This window comes from Choristoneura fumiferana, chromosome 22 (genome assembly GCF_025370935.1).
Source record: "Choristoneura fumiferana chromosome 22, NRCan_CFum_1, whole genome shotgun sequence".
Taxonomy (NCBI): Eukaryota; Metazoa; Arthropoda; class Insecta; order Lepidoptera; family Tortricidae; genus Choristoneura; species Choristoneura fumiferana.
In genome coordinates, this window is record NC_133493.1 from 12,620,124 (window position 1) to 12,638,209 (window position 18,086).

Sequence of the window (18,086 nt, forward strand, 5' to 3'; positions counted from 1 at the left end):
TCTGGTTGGTTATTAATGGATACTCGCGTTTAGGTCGGGTAAACCCGTATGCGGTCGGCCGGCGCCCGGCTCTTTACGCGTAGCGGAAATCTGCGAGGATTACCCGAAGTTCGCCGAAAGCCGGCGACGGTGTGTATCAATGCACTCGCATAAATAACCGAGCGATCCGACTATGTTTACATTACACGAACAAACAACAACTTAATAATTAACGCAAACCAATAATAGGCGTAGTCGCCACATCAGCCCCCCGGAGACCTTTAGGGTCGATAATAATCAGGAAATGTAACCTGCCGACCGGAACGAGTAGTTCTAGGACGTGGAGGAGTGGAAATAACCACAGGCGTTCTCGCAGGAACGGTGGTTGACGACGTAGTAGTGCTACCTGGTTCATCTGATAGAATATAAGCAGGCTTAAGCCTATCTATGGAAACATTAGTGATTCGCCCTGCTACGTCTATGGCGAAAATTTTTTCATTTTATTAACTACCCTGTAAGGGCCAGCATATGGCGGCTGTAATGACCGCCTCACAAAATCTCGTCTTATAAAAACATGTGAAACTGTTGATAAATCTTTGAAGACGAAAACTTTGGGAGTACCATGTCGTGCTACAGCTTTGGGCTGGAGTTGCTTCATATGAAGACGTAACCTAGTTAAAAAATCGGTATAGTCAGTCAGTGTGTCCGATGTCGGTTCAAAAAATTCGCCAGGGAGCCTAAGCGCTTCTCCATAAACTAGTTCGGCGGCTGACGCGGACAAGTCCTCCTTCCATGCACTTCGTACACCAAGAAGTACCAATGGAAGTGTTTCTGTCCAACATTCGTTTGCGTGGCACATTATAGCTGCCTTAAGCTGTCGATGAAAACGTTCCACAAGACCGTTGGCAGCAGGATGGTACGCAGTAGTTTTCAGATGATTCGAACCGATAATAGACGCTATTCGACTGAAAAGGTTAGACTCAAATTGTCTTCCCCTGTCTGTTGTTACCTTTTCAGGACAACCAAAACGCGATATCCACGCAGATATAAATGCCTTGGCTACACTTTCAGCCGTAATGTCATGTAGCGGGGCTGCCTCAGGCCATCGTGTAAATCTATCGACGATGGTTAGGCAGTATTTATAACCGTTAGAAATCGGAAGTGGGCCTATTATATCTACGTGGATGTGGGAAAAACGCATTGAAGGTTGCTTAAAATTGTGGACTGGTGCGTGAACGTGTCTAGACACTTTAGATGTTTGACAAGGAATACACGCTCGCGCCCAGTTTCTGCAATCCTTCTTAATTCCCGGCCATACAAAACGTTCAGTAACCATTTTTATGGTAGTTCTAACGCTAGGGTGGCTAAGTTTGTGGATGCTATCGAAAACTGATTTTCTAAATTCAGAAGTTATGAATGGACGACGGACTGTCCCGGACACATCACAGTAAAGTTTAGTATTCCCGAAAGCTACCTTCTGTAGTTTCAAAGAAGAACCTTTTTGATGAAATCCCTCAATTCGGTGTCCGTGGCTTGTGCAGCTGCTAAAGAGTCAGGGTCTACTATGGTTGTTATAGCGTCAGTTCTAGACAGTGCATCCGCGACAATGTTGTCCTCACCGGCAATGTAACGAATGTCGGTGGTAAACTGTGAAATGAAATCAAGGTACCTAAATTGTCGCGGAGAACACGAGTCATGGGTTTCTTAAGGGCGGATACTAAAGGTTTATGGTCAGTAAGTATAAAGAATGGCTTCAATTCTAACATATACCTAAAATACTTAACTGACTCATAAATTGCAAGGAGTTCGCGGTCATAAGCGCTATATTTGACTTGCGCTGGTGTCAACTTCCTAGAGAAGAAACCAAGCGGCTGCCAACGGCCTTGAACTTTCTGCTGTATTACAGATCCGATGGAGAAGTCAGAGGCATCTGTGACGACAGCCAAAGGAGCAGACGAATCTGGATGTGCCAGAAGAACAGCGTTAGCAATGCTTGTCTTGCAAGCATTGAAAGCTTCCTCTAGACTGGGTGTCCAATTGATACTGCTATTGCTTTTTACAGCTGGGCCACTAAGCAGTCCATGAAGTGGAGCTTGTACCTTGGCCGCATCAGCCACAAAACGCCTATAAAAATTTAATGCTCCCAAGAAACGCCTGAGCTCTCTGATTGTTTTAGGACGTGAAAAATTTTTAATGGCCTGAACTCTATCACCAATAGGTTTAGTCCCATCTGATGAAACCAGGTAGCCCAAGAATTCAATTTCTGGAACGGCGAATACGCACTTGTTAGGGTTTAACAAAATCCCGTGGTCACTAAAACGCTTAAACACCGCTCGCAGATGCTCCTGATGCTCTGCCTCGTTAGCAGATGCCACTAATACATCGTCAATAAAGGGAAAACAGCAATCAAGACCCCTTAGGACTTCATCCATGAACCTTTGAAAGGTCTGTGCGGCGTTTCTTAAACCAAAGCTCATGAAAGGGAACTCGAAAAGTCCAAAGGGCGTCGTGATTGCTGTCTTCGGCACGTCCTCGGGCGCGACAGGAATTTGATTGTACGCACGAACCAAATCTAACTTGCTAAAAATCGTACAGCCTGACAAGTTATGCGAGAAATCGGCAATATGGCGCACTGGGTACCTATCAGGTACCGTGCGAGCATTGAGAGCCCTATAGTCCCCGCAAGGTCGCCAGCCTTGGTCCTTTTTAGGGACAAGGTGAAGGGGAGAAGACCATGAGCTCTCAGATCTTCGCACGATACCGGTGCGCTCCATTTCTTCAAATTCCTGTCGCGCAATCTTCAGCCGATCAGGTGCTAATCGTCTGGGTCTAGCAAAAACAGGTGGCCCCGGAGTTGTCTTGATATAATGCTTAGTTTGGTGCTTACATTTTCGTTCCTGTGGAGTTCCAACTGGCCGCATTATATCAGGATACTCTTGTAACAGTTTATGATACGAGGAGTCACCTGAAACAACTTTAATTTGCGGGCAGGCACAAGAATAAGCAACCAAGGCAACCGATGCAAGCGATGTATTGCTGTCGATTAGGCGCGCATTGCGAATATCGACCAGCAAATTATAAAAGGACAGGAAATCCACACCTATTATGGGTTTGCTTACATCTGCTATAACAAATCGCCAAGAAAAATTTCGGCGTAAATTGAAATCTAAACACAAACTTATTGAGCCATAAGTAGCAATCACTGTATTGTTTGCGGCAAAAAGCTCATAATTCGTTTTATGACGCTTTTGCCCACGCAAATAACTTAAAGGATAAACACATAAGTCTGACCCAGTGTCGACTAAAAATTGCACTTTAGTTTTAACGTCTGTCACAAATATACGGCTTGACACAGACGCACAATCGGTAGTCGCTTCGAGCGACTCTCTAGCTAGTTTTTTGAAATATAACTACATGGCGAGATGCACTTAGCTGCCTTTTCTCCAAATTTGTAGTGATACCAGCAAAGACGCTTGGCCCCGGCACGGGAACGGCTCCTGGACGATTTGTCACGTTTGTTGCGTGACTTTGACCTTGCCCTGGAGTCGCGATGTTTCTGAGGTGTTGACATCGCGTCGAGTTTTTTAGTCAGAGCCTCGATTTTGCGACCCAACTCGTCAATAACAGAGACAGGTGCCGGTGATGACGCTGATGTCGAAGCAACAGCAACATGAGGAGTACCATTCGATGTAGCCTCATGAATCTTGTCCGCGAGCAAAGCTAACTTCTCCAACGGCATATCTTCTTGCGTCACAATAATGCTCTGAAGCAAGGTTGGCAATCGGCTCGACCATAATGTCCGAATAAATTCATCGGGGTAATCTGCGCCCGCCTGACTGCGAATATGACGAAAGAACTGACTGGGCTTTCTATCCCCAAGCTCCTCTTTCATCATCAACTGCTTTAATTGCTCTGTTCTTGATGCAGATAAACGAGCTATTAATTGTTGTTTTAAAGCCTCGTACTTGTTTGCGTCGGGCGGGTTAATAATAATATCTTCGACTTCCGTTGCATATCTGGGCTCCAAAACCGATATGACATGATAAAATTTTGTCGTATCCGAAGTAATATTTGACAAAGCGAACTGTCCGTCTAATTGGGCAAACCACAAAGAAGGTTTGTCAGGCCAAAATGGCGGAACCTTAACACCCACACGATAAACTACCGCTTCTTTATGTTCCGTACTACCATTACTCGCCCGATCTCGCGCACTGTTATCCGCGTTATTATGCATAGTTTATAAAATTCTTCTAAGCACTATGTTCTAAGTTCACTGGTCACCACTGTAGGGGTATCTAAACGTTTATAATAATAAAAACGAACTCTTCCCACGTAAACTGTATAATATAAAAATACAGAAAAAGTACAAAAGTTCAGAAGGTAAAAATCACAGCACAGAAGAATTAACAGTACGGAAAAGTCAGATAAAGAAAAGCACAAATAGCAAAAAGCAAGAAGCGTAAATCGCGTAAGCAATTGCGTATCGCGTTGGCAAACGGTAGTGGCGCAAGCGCAGCGTCCGACTCCGAGAAAGGTTGACAGCGACAACCACGAAAAACCGATCTCCTATGATGGTACACGGAGTCGGCGCTCGGGCGTGCCCGTGCGCACTCGTACAGCATTCGGCCATTTACGGCAGACTTGTTGCTGCATACGATTGGCCGGTGCACGCTCGGCGCATTCCGCCAGCGCCCGGGCAAACTCGGCACGGATACAATTGGCCGGCTCACGCTCGGTGTGCTTCGTCGACGCTCGGGTAAATCCGGAGCACACCTGGTTGGCCCGTGAATGCCCGGACGCCTCTGGTTGGTTATTATGCATACTCGCGTTTAGGTCGGGTAAACCCGTATGCGGTCGGCCGGCGCCCGGCTCTTTACGCGTAGCGGAAATCTGCGAGGATACCCGAAGTTCGCCGAAAGCCGGCGACGGTGTGTATCAATGCACTCGCATAAATAACCGAGCGATCCGACTATGTTTACATTACACGAACAAACAACAACTTAATAATTAACGCAAACCAATAATAGGCGTAGTCGCCACAGGATTTAGTAAAATCGCAAAATTCAGTTCAACAGCCAAATCTACTGGTAATTATAATGCTTGCCAAAGCTTCGGGCAGAGTCTAGTTCCGTAATACTTCTAAGACTGCATTTGTCGTACATAATGATGATTATTCGGTGCAATATTTCTTTGACATAAGTGCTTGTTATAGCCTAAATCGAATGAAGATGTTTTGACTTTGACTTTCACTTTCACTTTGAATCATTGTCATTTGAGTCCGCTCGCGCCTCTGTCTTGCCCCACGCCCATCTCGACTCACGGTTCGTTACACATTTTTCCGTCAACGCGTCTGTCTGTCTCACCCCTAATTAGCTCCACGCTTTATTTAAGGGTGAGGCTTTTAGTAGGCCTTCGATCATCGTGCTGTCCTGCTCACGCTTATAGTATTTAATAGGAGAGTGAGAAGAACGGTACTATACGAATTTCGAATTATGGAGTAGCCTCCTAGAATCCGGATTTACATTTTTCTTGGCCAGTAAAGATCTTTTCAGAGGCTATATTTAATAAGGTTAAGTAAGGATTTAACTACAGGAGTGGTTTCTCCCGCATTCAAGGCCAGTCGTCGAGATAATTTATTCCTAGTCACTGCCAGACGCAGAGACGTCAATGAACGATAATGCAGCCTTGGGTTTAAGAATAAAACAGATTTTCATTCTAAATGAAATGAAAATTTTAACATATATAAAAAAAGTAGGACGCCCGCCAACGAGATGGTCGGATGACCAGTACCACTACCATGAGTTTACAGTCATCGTACTCGATAGCGACCGCGTAAATTATTTGTAGAGGCGCTGTACAAGTAATTTACGTCGTCGCTATCGAGTACGGTCACTGCAAACTCATGGTAGTGTTTTTCTATTTATTATTTGACTGGATGGCAAACGAGCAAGTGGGTCTCCTTATGGTAAGAGATCACCACCGCCCAGAGACACCTCCAACGCCAGGGGATTGCAGATGAGTTACCAACCTAGAGGCATAAGAAGACAGTGCCAGTAATTTCACCGGCTGTCTTACTTTCCACGCCGAAACACAACAGTGCAAGTACTGCTGCTTCACGGCAGGATTAGCGAGCAAGATGGTAGTAGCAATCCGGGCGGACCATGCACGAGGTCGTACCACCTGCAAGTACTTGTACTGGTTTGAAGCCGAGAGTTCATGGTGGATACAGGCCTCTTCCACCGAAGCAACTGGAGTGCCATATCCAACAGTCGACGTCCTAAAGGTACGGCTGATGATGATTAAAAAATAGTACATTGTGTCTTAAGGGCGGTAAATAAGGAATTAAGAACGAGAGTATATTAGAAGCCCGAAGTCGAAGACTGAGGGCTTTAATGCGTCGATGTTCCGTAATTCTAGTACCTACCGTCCGTGCGACATACAATGTTTTTCATCACATTTGCGAGTAAAATTTTATATTTCTAAAAGAAAAAATATAACTAAAAATCAAATACCAAAAGTCATTTACTTTATTTTATTTGGGGCATTTAAAGTAAATTTAATTCGCAGTTTTCATTTCTAAACATGATTACACGAGTAAAGTTAATATCGTGGTTTCTGTAAAACTTCGGGAAAGTCGTTCATCAAAAAACGCCGTGTTCCAAGTTAATTTGCGGGTAGGCTGTAAAAAATCGTGGCTTTACGTGGAAGTTAGTCCACAAATCTTGGTAATCGAGAGGGGACTCTGCCGTTTATGTTCATGTAAGGGGGGTAGAGGGACTGTGAGCACTATGTTTTACTAGCTCAATCCCGCTACTTCACTTTACTGTAGTAATAAATAAGTTTATATAAAATCGGTCCAGTATTTTTTCAATGTGCTTCAACATATTATATTTAAGCCTGTAACTGACTAGCAATTCGATTAAACGCTCTCTCTCTCTCTCTTAAGTTAAAGAATTTGGTCACTTTTGAATAATAATAAATATACACTTGGGACCACCGATTGACCTACCCCCAAACTAAGCAAAGCTTGTACTATGGATACTAGGTAACGAATAAAACATACTTATACAGATAAATACATATTAAACATTCCGAAAATACAAACTAAGACATGGATGCCACAGAAAAACCAGCAAAAAGAGACCAGCATTGGGAATCGAACCCAGGTCCTCAGCATTCCGTGCTGCGTGCGAAACCCCTACAACACCACTAAACACAAATCTAGACACAAATTTCTCCCATGCACCACACATTTCAGCCTGCTGTTTTCTTCTTAGACACTTAAGCAGGTGTGGGTGTGTCGGTGGGGGTATAGGTGTTATGTTGGTACTCAAAATACAGTTCTATGAATAAATAAATGTCTATGGTTCAGTTCAGTTCTGTCAAACGAAACGAGCGCGTGTTTTATTTCTCTAATTATTAATAAAATTAATAATAGGTTATGGGACCAGGCCGTTCCTGGCTCTTACAGCTAGTTTCTCGCGACAGTGTGTTATCTGGATTGATAATCGTTGCAGTTAGAGAACAGTTAGTTGTGTTTTGTGCAGTCGTTTTGTGAACGAGAATATGGCGTCTAACTATTTGGTGAGCGTACCGAAACTCAAAGGGCGCGAAAACTATAGTGAGTGGTGCTTTGCGGCAGAAAATTTCTTAGTGCTGGAAGGCACGCTAGGATGCATCAAGCCAGACGGTAAAAATTCAGTTGCTCCAGCAGATGACACCAAAACCAAAGCCAAACTGATCTTGACAATAGATCCGTCCATTTACGTACATATCAAAGAAGTAACGACCACTAAAGAACTCTGGGATAAACTAAAATCTTTGTATGATGACTCAGGATTTACAAGAAAAATTAGTTTATTGAGAAATCTCATATCGATTCGATTAGAGAATTGTACATCCATGAATTCCTATGTTACTCTGTTGGTGGAAACGGGACAGAAATTGGCGGGAACTGGTTTTAATATTAATGACGAGTGGATTGGGTCATTATTGTTGGCGGGCTTAACCGAAAATTTTCGCCAATGATTATGGCCATAGAACACTCTGGAATGAATATTACAACGGACGCCATTAAATCTAAATTATTAGACATGGAAACGGAAGTGAGCGAAGTTGACAATGCTGCCTTTGGTGTTTATCAGCATAAAAACCAATCGAGACATCATAGAAAAAGTGACAAGTCAATAGACAAAAAAGATGGCGGGCAGCTGTCAAGGCAGAAGGTGATTAAGTGTTTCAAATGTAAACAAGAAGGACATTATCGGAACCAGTGCACGAATACAACAAAGTCAGCGGAAATGGATCGAAAACAAAATAATGCATTTAGTGCAGTGTTTCTTAGTGGAGTATACAGTAAATCCGACTGGTATGTCGATTCAGGGGCGAGCGTGCATTTGACAACAAATGAACATTGGATAAAAAATGCGTCGTATGATCATTGCACGAAAGAGATTATTGTTGCAAACGAGAATAAGGTGCCAGTTAAATGTTCCGGTAACGTGCAGATCACCACTTGTACTGATAATTGCGAGTTTGACGTGACAGTGGAAGAGGTTATGTGTGTTCCGAGTCTCACTACTAATCTCTTGTCAGTAAGTCAACTAATCAAGAAAGGAAACAGAGTGACATTCAGAGACTGTGGTTGTGATATATACAACGCGAAGGGCGTTTTGGTAGCTACAGCCAAATTAGTCAATGGGGTGTATAAACTGAATACACCAGTTCATCTGTCAGCTGCAGCAGTGGTGTCCAATGAGATATGGCATCGAAGACTTGGCCATGTCAACAGTACCTACTTGAATAAAATGCAAGATGCTGCAGAAGGTATTTCCATTGACCAGAAAGCAGATATTAGCAAACTCTCTTGTGTTACCTGTTGTGAAGGAAAGCAGAGTCGCTTACCTTTCCAAGCAGAGGCAACAGAAGCACCCAATTACTCGACGTTGTGCACACTGATGTGTGCGGTCCAATGGAGTGTGCTGCTTTGGGAGGATCAAGGTACTTTATAATTTTTGTTGACGATTATAGCCGCATGACCCATATTTACTTCATGCAAAATAAAAGTGAAGCCTTTCAATGTTTTAGAAATTATACAGCCAAAGTAGAAAACTTGCATAATAGAAAAATTAAAGCTTTACGCAGTGACAATGGCAGTGAGTTTTGCAGCAGTGAATTTCAAAACTATCTGAAACAGAAAGGCATAGTACATCAAAAGTCAAATCCTTATACGCCTGAGCAAAATGGCCTGAGCGAAAGATTCATGCGTACGGCTGTTGAAAAGGCTCGATGCCTATTATTTGATGCTGATTTGAAGAAAGTGTTTTGGGCGGAGGCGACTAATACCGCTGTTTATTTACAGAACCGGACAGTATCAGCTGCTTTAAATAATAGAACACCGTATGAGTTGTGGACTAATTCTAAACCTGACATTAGTCATTTGAGAGTGTTTGGGAGTACTGTAATGAAACATGTGCCAAAACAAAAACGACAGAAATGGGATAAGAAGTCAGAAGAGTGTATCCTAGTCGGTTATTCAGAGGATGTGAAGGGATATAGAGTCTATAATCCTAAGACCAACTTAATCACAACAAGCCGAGATGTTATTATTATTGAGAAGGAGGCACACATCATTAATGTAATTGTTGATGAAAAAAAATCAGAAACCGCAATAAATAATGAGCAGAAGAGTTTGGATTCAGTGGGGACAGTTGTCAGTCAGATGATTCTTTTATCTCTGTAGATAATGTCAATGACACTACATATGTACCATGTGGAAATGAAGACTCTGATAGTTCTACTGGAAGTACTAGCAGTATAGTGAAATCATTGCCAGCGAGGAGAAGACGTAAACCAGATCGGTATGGATTCTCAAATATGTGTACAGAAAGTACCAATGTAGAAGTCAGTGAGTTGTCATTGGAAGAAGCTCTCCAAGGCCCGGAGAAGGAGCATTGGTTGCATGCGGTCCAGGAAGAATTACAGTGCTTCGACAATAATAGTGCGTGGGAACTTGCAGATGCTCCACAAAGTGGAACTGTTGTGAAGTGTAAGTGGGTGCTTAAAAAAAAATTGATAGTGACAATAACATATGTTATCGTGCCAGGTTAGTCGCAAAAGGATACAATCAGAAATGTGGTATTGATTACAGTGAAACATTCTCACCTGTAGTTCGGCATACTACTTTAAGATTGTTGTTTGCCTTAGCTGTGCAACTAGATCTAGACACTGCTCATCTAGATGTTAAGACTGCGTTTCTTAATGGAGAATTGAATGAAACCATATACATGCAGAAGCCAGATGGTTTTGAGTGTTCTAATGAAGATAAATCCAAAGTCCTCAAGCTGAAAAAAGCTATATATGGTCTCAAACAATCCTCCAGGGCTTGGCATTTGAAAGTTGATAGCACAATGTTAGCTAATGGTTATAAAAAAAGTAAATTGGAGCCTTGTTTATACATAAAATTTGTAAATGGTCTCAGAACTATTGTAACCTTATATGTTGATGATTTTTTTATCTTCTCCAATGATAAAAAGGAAATGAGATTGTTGAAAGAGACCTTGAGTAGTCAATTTAAAATTAAAGACTTGGGGGAAATTAAACAATGTCTTGGTATAACTGTGAATACTGATAAAGAAAATAATATTATCACTCTGAGCCAAGAGAAATATATTGATCAGTTGTTATGTAATTTTAATATGTCAGAGTGTAAGACTGTTGATACACCCATGGAGATTAAATTAAATAGGGTAAAAAGTCAAGATGTAAAAAGTAATAATCCATATCAACAGCTCATCGGAGTCTCATGTACTTGGCTGTCTTGACAAGGCCAGACATAGCCTATGCTGTGGGATTTCTTAGTCAATTTAATAACTGTCACAGTAATGAACATTGGTTATATGCAAAAAGAATATTAAAATACTTGAAAAGAACAAAAAATTGGGTTTAAAATATTGTAAAGATGGTAATGTTAATATTCAAGGTTATTGTGATGCAGACTGGGCGAATGATGTTACAGACAGAAGATCATATTCTGGTTACTGTTTTGTGTTATCTGGTGCTGTGATATCATGGGGTTGTAAAAAGCAAAGAACTGCGGCACTCTCAAGTACTGAAGCCGAGTACATGGCCATTACTGAGGGTTGTAGAGAAGCTGTATATCTTATGAATTTACAAAATGAGATAACTGGAAGGTTTTATACAATTAACATGTACAATGATAATCAAAGCGCTCAAAAGTTATCTGAGAATCCTGTGTTTCATAATAGGACAAAACACATTGATGTGCGTTATCACTATTGTAGAGAAGTTATTTCTGATAAAACTGTTAAAGTAAATTATTTGCCCACAGGAGATATGCCTGCAGACATTTTAACTAAAAGCCTAAATTCCATTAAGCATCATAAATTTATAAAAATGTTGGGCATAGTGAATGTAATGTAGTATTCTAATTTTAGCGTTATACATATTTTGAGAGTGGGGGTGTTATGTTGGTACTCAAAATACAGTTCTATGAATAAATAAATGTTTATGGTTCAGTTCAGTTCTGTCAAACGAAACGAGCGCGTGTTTTATTTCTCTAATTATTAATAAAATTAATAATAGCAGCAACCTCAGGTACGACGGCGAGGTGGATAGTGGTTTGAGCACCCTCTTTTGGCGTTTTAATATAAAATTTAGAAACTGGTGAATCACTTTTAGTATAGGTATCTCAGAAATTAATTCTGTTTGGACCACACCAGGGTGTAAGCAATTCGCTGTTACACATCGGGTTCCTTCAAGTCGTCTATCCAATTAAATCGTCATTAAAACATTACATACTTAATTTTGAATTAGCGTAAAAATCAGAAGATTTGTACGATTTCTCAGTTTCTTTTTCCGCATTCATATTACCAAAATCAATTTTACCACTTTTATGAGCAACCGACGACATGTTGATTATACGGCTTGGTGCAGATGATTTTAATAGAGGGAGAAGCAAGTTCGTCACAAGAAAAGGCCCAAAGTGGTTACTCTGCATCATAAGGAGGAGGCCGTCTTCGGTTTTCTCAAATTCTGTTTTGTAGATGCCGGCGTTATTTATTAGGATATTCAAGACGGCTCTCGGTTTGAACGATATTTTCTGCGAAGGCTCGGATAGAGTTGAAGGAGGCGAGGTCTAAGTATCTGTAATGGACATCCTGGTTGCTAGTTGCCTCGATGACTTTGTCTCGTGCTGCGGGGCCCCGGCTTTCGTTTCGCCAAAATCATGCGCGCTCCTCTCTCCGCCAAATCCTTAGCCGTTTCGTAGCCTATTCCAGCATTACCACCCGTCACCACAACCACTTTATCCTCTAACTGTTCAGTAGTCTTGTTTATGCCTAAAGTGCATCTCACGTATGTTAAGAGGCACATTGTTATTATTTTTGCAGAGACGTTCACACAAATAAATCTAACAATATCACTGTACCTACTTGGCAGTATTCGTTCACGTTGTATAAATACGGTAGGTAGATAGGTACTCAAGTACCTTTTTTATCATATAATTTAGGCGCAGAAAAGACATTGATAAATCCATTAGGTACCTAACACTGTGCTAAAGTCCAATAACTTTTAGATTTTTACAAAATGACTACTTCTTTTCGTGACTTGCAATAAATTCTTTACTTATTACTTTAAACTACTATCTGCTTCAGAATAACGAAAATATATTCGGCGAACCACATTCTAAATTTTTATGAAGCTAAATTTTGGCTTTAGCTTTTCTTTTGTGGTTTGGTAGCACATATGTTAAAAACTACATTTAACACCTATTCAATAAATACACTATTATTTGACTTAGGCAAAATGTATTTTTAAGGTATTTTTACTATTGATTACAAGTTACGTTTTGGAAAGTGTTTTCAGCTTGCGAGCCGGCGAGCGAGAGACGTCAAGGGAAAAAGCATCATGGCGGCCGCCCGCGCGTAGTGCGGTGCGGCTTCCGGCTAGGGATGAGCCGTGCCAACATTAGAGCTCGCCTACAATCGCCACACTTTAAAATTTATGTTATTTTGAGAAAAATGACGTTACAATGCTTTTTTGGCATAGGAGAGGTTAACCACTTTTTGAGACCATTTTGTTATTCAATTAAGACTATTTGCATTGTACTGTGTTGTTCAATGTAAAGATCGATGCCGATTACATGAAAAATATTAACGCCTTCCCTTTACAAACTGTGAGGTTAGATTAGAGCGGTTATTGCTATGAACTATTTTACAGGAGTTCCATGTAATGGTTTAAATCAGCCCATGAAAATGTAAAAATTATTCTTACTTTTACAACTATTTGACAAAAGAACTGAAAATTTTGAACTTATTCCAAGCTCATTTTCCATTCAGTCTTAATTTTTCCTGTCGAATACGCTATAATAGTGAATATATATATACCTAGGTACCTACAAAACTTACACCAAAAAATAACCATAATTATTTATTTATTACGTCAAGTAATAAGTAAGTGTTTGGTTTAGGTACCAATTATTTGACAGAAACAGAAATAAAATAAAACCAAATTGATAGCTCAAAATATACAACAGATAAAATAAAAAATACAAAACAGAAAATGGAAAATTAAATTAAGGTGCATAAAATACTAATTATAGTTAATACACAATGCAATAAATAAACTTGAATGAAATATTATCTATTTTAGTTTAACCAATTTCTCAGACACTTCCCAAAGCTTTTTAGCTAATTCTGGGTCTTGAGCTACCAGGTTTGGTTTGCCTTCCCGGCAGTCTCTGAAGTATTGGCCGCTGATGGAAGCTACTTCAGGAGCGACTGCTAGGTGGATAGTAGTCTGAGCGCCTTCCCAAGTACTCTTACAAAACATCTTCAACAAAGGCATGATCATTCTAAATAACGTGTCGTTCTTAGTGATATCCGTCACAATGATTCCAGGATGCAAAGAGTTTACTGTGACACCAGTTCCTTTAAGCCGACGGTCCAATTCAACCGCCGTGAGGATATTACACAGCTTTGTATTACAATAAATGTTTATTTTGCCATAAGTCTTCTCCGTTTCTTTTTCCGCATTTAGATTTTCAAAGTCGATGGAACCACCCTGATGAGCTATCGAGGAGACGTTAATTATACGACTGGGCGCAGAGGATTTTAGTAATGGAAGAAGTAAATTAGTCAGTAGGAACGGTCCGAAATGGTTGCTCTGCATTTCAAGTAGCAGTCCGTCTTCTGTTTTTTTGAATTCTGATGCGAAGGCACCCGCGTTGTTTATGAGGACATCGAGTCGTTTTTCTGTTTTGTTAAAGTTGTCTGCAAATTCTCGAACTGATTTCAAAGATGCAAGGTCCAGATGCCGATAGTGAACATCCTGGTTGCCGGTGGCTGCGACGATTCTGTCACGTGCCGCCGTCCCCCGTCCTTCGTCTCTACATCCCAGGATCACCCTCGCACCTCGTGCAGCTAAATCTTTTGCCGTCTCATATCCAATACCAGCATTCCCTCCAGATATTACAATTACTTTTCCCACTAAATGCCTACTACTTTTACATATTCCACAAGTCAACTTGTTAAATAGCCATATGCAAGTAACCAAAATCACATTTAAAAGCACGAAAGACCACAACATTATTTCTGAGTGACAAATTGTGACTCACTAATAAAAATGCGTTGCCAAAAACATGGCTGATTCAATAACCATTGATAACTTTCAAACGCAATCGAAAGTAACCCTCTACCACCGGCTTCAACCAAATGATATTTATCACGTACTACATACTCGTACACCTAGTCTTGTTTAATCTTATCTAAAATATTTATTCAGACATATATTTATTTTTAAAGTCTACAATCATAATTTAAACGGTCGCTACGCTGTTCGTCTGTCTTTCATAGGGCTATTTTCAAGAGCCGTAATACGAGTAGATAGACAAATTAAATTTTACATTATTAATAAAAATAAGTCCACTTTAAATGTGTAAACACATTTAACAAAAACAAAATAAAAAATTAAATGGTGCCAACCAACCAATATCAAAGTACCCAATACTGGCCCTATACTACGTAGTAATAGCACCTTTGCCTATATATATGTACTATCTTTGCCTAAACTACAAAGTGCAAAATTTGAACTTCGTATCATGCCGTCCCGCTGACGCTTATATTACTTAAAAGTGAGAGAGACGGAACGATACGAACTTTGATTTTTGAATTTCGTAGTAGCCCCCTGCTGCTGCGCACGTTTTGCTTTAAAGCGCAGAGTTTTGCTTGGATAATATACTGGATTTTTATAGATGCGGCCGTAAGCATAATTTTAGGTAGGCGTAACTAAATGTAACAGCAGTTAATAATAAAATACCTACAATGAAACAAATATAATATAAGAATGATATTTTTTTTAACTAAACAAAATAAAATCAACCTAAACCTATAATATAACCTACAACTAACCTAAACTACAACCTAATGAATAGAATGATATTATATACTTACTTATTTTCATACACGAACACTAAGGGTAGTTTAAAATGTGATTTTATAATGAGGCACCGGCCTCAGTACATCGGTAGCCATCAGGAGTTGACCTATTGCTTTTCGGTTTTTTCGGTGGTTTAATTTTATTTAAATGTTGTGAAATAAATTTACATTTTACATGACTCGAAAAATCATTATTGCGTTGCAGAAAATTGGTTAAGTTACCTGCTCAAGGCTATAATATGCTACTAATATTTGCACGCAAAGATCGAATGAAATTTGACATAGGTACAGATAAACAGTTTCTAACCCGGATCACCACATTGGATAATTTTTATCCCGAGGAAAGGATATTTCTCGTGGGATAGCAATAAAAGAATTCTTTGCAGACGAAATCGCGGGCAATAGTTAAGTGTTTTGTTTTTGTGCGTGAGTTTCAAAACTACAGTGGTGCGAAGCTGGGAATGCGTTAGTTACTTATATTTGGTGAAAAAATTCTAACTGGTAGTGAAAATGGCATCAAAATGTAATGGCTGGTGTTGAGAAGTTCACGGATATAACGACAGACAGACGCGAGAAGCGACTTTGTTGTAAGTATATTATTTACAAATCCGGCGTTTTCAACCTTTTGGTTTTAACGGCATAGGTACTTTTCATTCATCAAAGATTCACGGGACACTAGTAAAAAATAGCTAAGTGCGAGTCGGACTGGCGCGTAGAGGGTTCTACCAGCCCCGCCATTCCGTCCGCTCCGTTACTATGGTATTGTTATAAAAATAAATAAATAAATAAATAAATAAATAAATATCACGGGACAATTCACACCAATTGACCTAGTCCCAAAGTAAGCTTAGCAAAGCTTGTGTTATGGTACCAAGCAACGATAAATATAATTATATAGATAGATACATACTTAAATACATAGTAAACACCCAAGACCCGAGAACAAACATTCGTATTTTTCATACAAATATCTGCCCCGACACGGGAATCGAACCCGGGTTGTTATGACAACGCGAATCGCACACGCCACGCACCAGTTGTTAAAATAGCTATTCATGATTTCTATGTACATAGCATACACACTTGCGGCAGTCGCGTCACACCTGAAAGTAGGTAAGTATACGCGGCACACACACTGCTGGGCTACTACGAAACTCGAAACTCAAAGTTCGTGTCGTGCGGTCCCTCTGACACTTACACTATTTAATACGAGAGCGAGAGGGACCGCACGACACGAACTTCGAGTTTCGAGTTGCGTAGTAGCCCTGCTGAAGTCTACAATTCCTTGGAGTTGCGAAAAACTTGGTTTCCAAGTCCACGGAATCGTATTTTTTGAATTTCTACAAAACCCCTCAAAATCGAAATCTAAATAGTGCTAGCGGTATCTGTCTACACCCAAATTCAGTAAAAAGCTGCAAGTGGTGTTAAAAACATGAAAATCGGAACGATTGATCTGTAGGCCATAAGCATCAATTTGAGCCGTAGCACGAAAAAAAAAAAAAAAAGCATAGGAGTTATGACGTAATTTTTTTGTATGGGAAACATTTTTTTTTTTTCTGAAACCTATCGTGTGTGGTATCTAATGAAAGGGTTTTACTAAGCCGATTCTAAAGATATATGACATCATTATATTTCAGTCACTTGTTTTAAATTAAAATAAAAATAATTTTCAAAACATACCAAGTTCCAGAATATGACATGGTTTAATCATTATTTGTAAAATATATCTAAAATGATATGTAATAGCCTCATATCCAACCACAAGAAAGCAATTTTGAAAATATTTACAGATTGGCGCACAAGGCACTTTATTGCGTCTGCATATGCACGATCTCCTTTGGCAGTCTGTAGCACACCCACATCTCATTTTGTAATATTAAAAAATAATATAAACCGGCCAAGAGCGTAACGAACACGCCCGAAATAGGGTTCCGTAGCCATTACGAAAAAATTAAGTAATATATTTTTCTAAGGATTTCGTATTTTGTACGAAATATTCCAAGTTTAGGTAGGTATATTTTATACCTTAGGCTGCTATTTACTCTTAGACTACTGATAATTCTTAAGAACCTTAACCGTTATAGTTTTCCTTGTAACTTTGGTATACTTACAACCATCCTGTTTTTTTTTTATTACAGCTTTCGAGCATTGATAGTCCCTGAGCAAAACCGCGGACGGAGAGAAAGACAGACAGACAGACATGGCGAAACTATAAGGGTTCCGTTTTTGCCATTTTAGCTACAAAACCCTAAAAATACTAAGTGCAAATATATTTCAAATTGTTTTCTGGGAGTTGGATATGAGGCTATTTTTTATTACAAACATACAAACACACTTTCGCATTTATAATATAAGTATGGATGCGTGTTTATGCAGTTTCCTAACCTCCACACTCTAAGAACACGCACAAATCACACAACCCATCTATCACCACCACCACACTACACTGACGCCTTTCAAACTCAACCAGAGCACATCTCAGCAAGGCTACTACGAAACTCGTAACTCGAAGTTCGTGTCGTGCGGTCCCTCTCGCTCTCGTATCAAACAGTGTAAGTGTCAGAGGGACCGCACGACACGAACTTCGAGTTTCGAGTTTCGGAGTAGCCCTGCAGAGCAACACATCCGTACCTACACATCACAGATATGAAC

At 40.1% G+C, this 18,086-nt stretch overlaps 2 pseudogenes; both read right to left on the reverse strand.

Moving 5' to 3' along the window:
- Window positions 1-11,752: 11,752 nt before the first annotated feature.
- Window positions 11,753-12,468, reverse strand: LOC141440358 (retinol dehydrogenase 11 pseudogene; annotated as a pseudogene).
- A 200-nt stretch (window positions 12,469-12,668) lies between these two features.
- Window positions 12,669-14,707, reverse strand: LOC141440361 (retinol dehydrogenase 11 pseudogene; annotated as a pseudogene).
- Window positions 14,708-18,086: the final 3,379 nt, after the last annotated feature.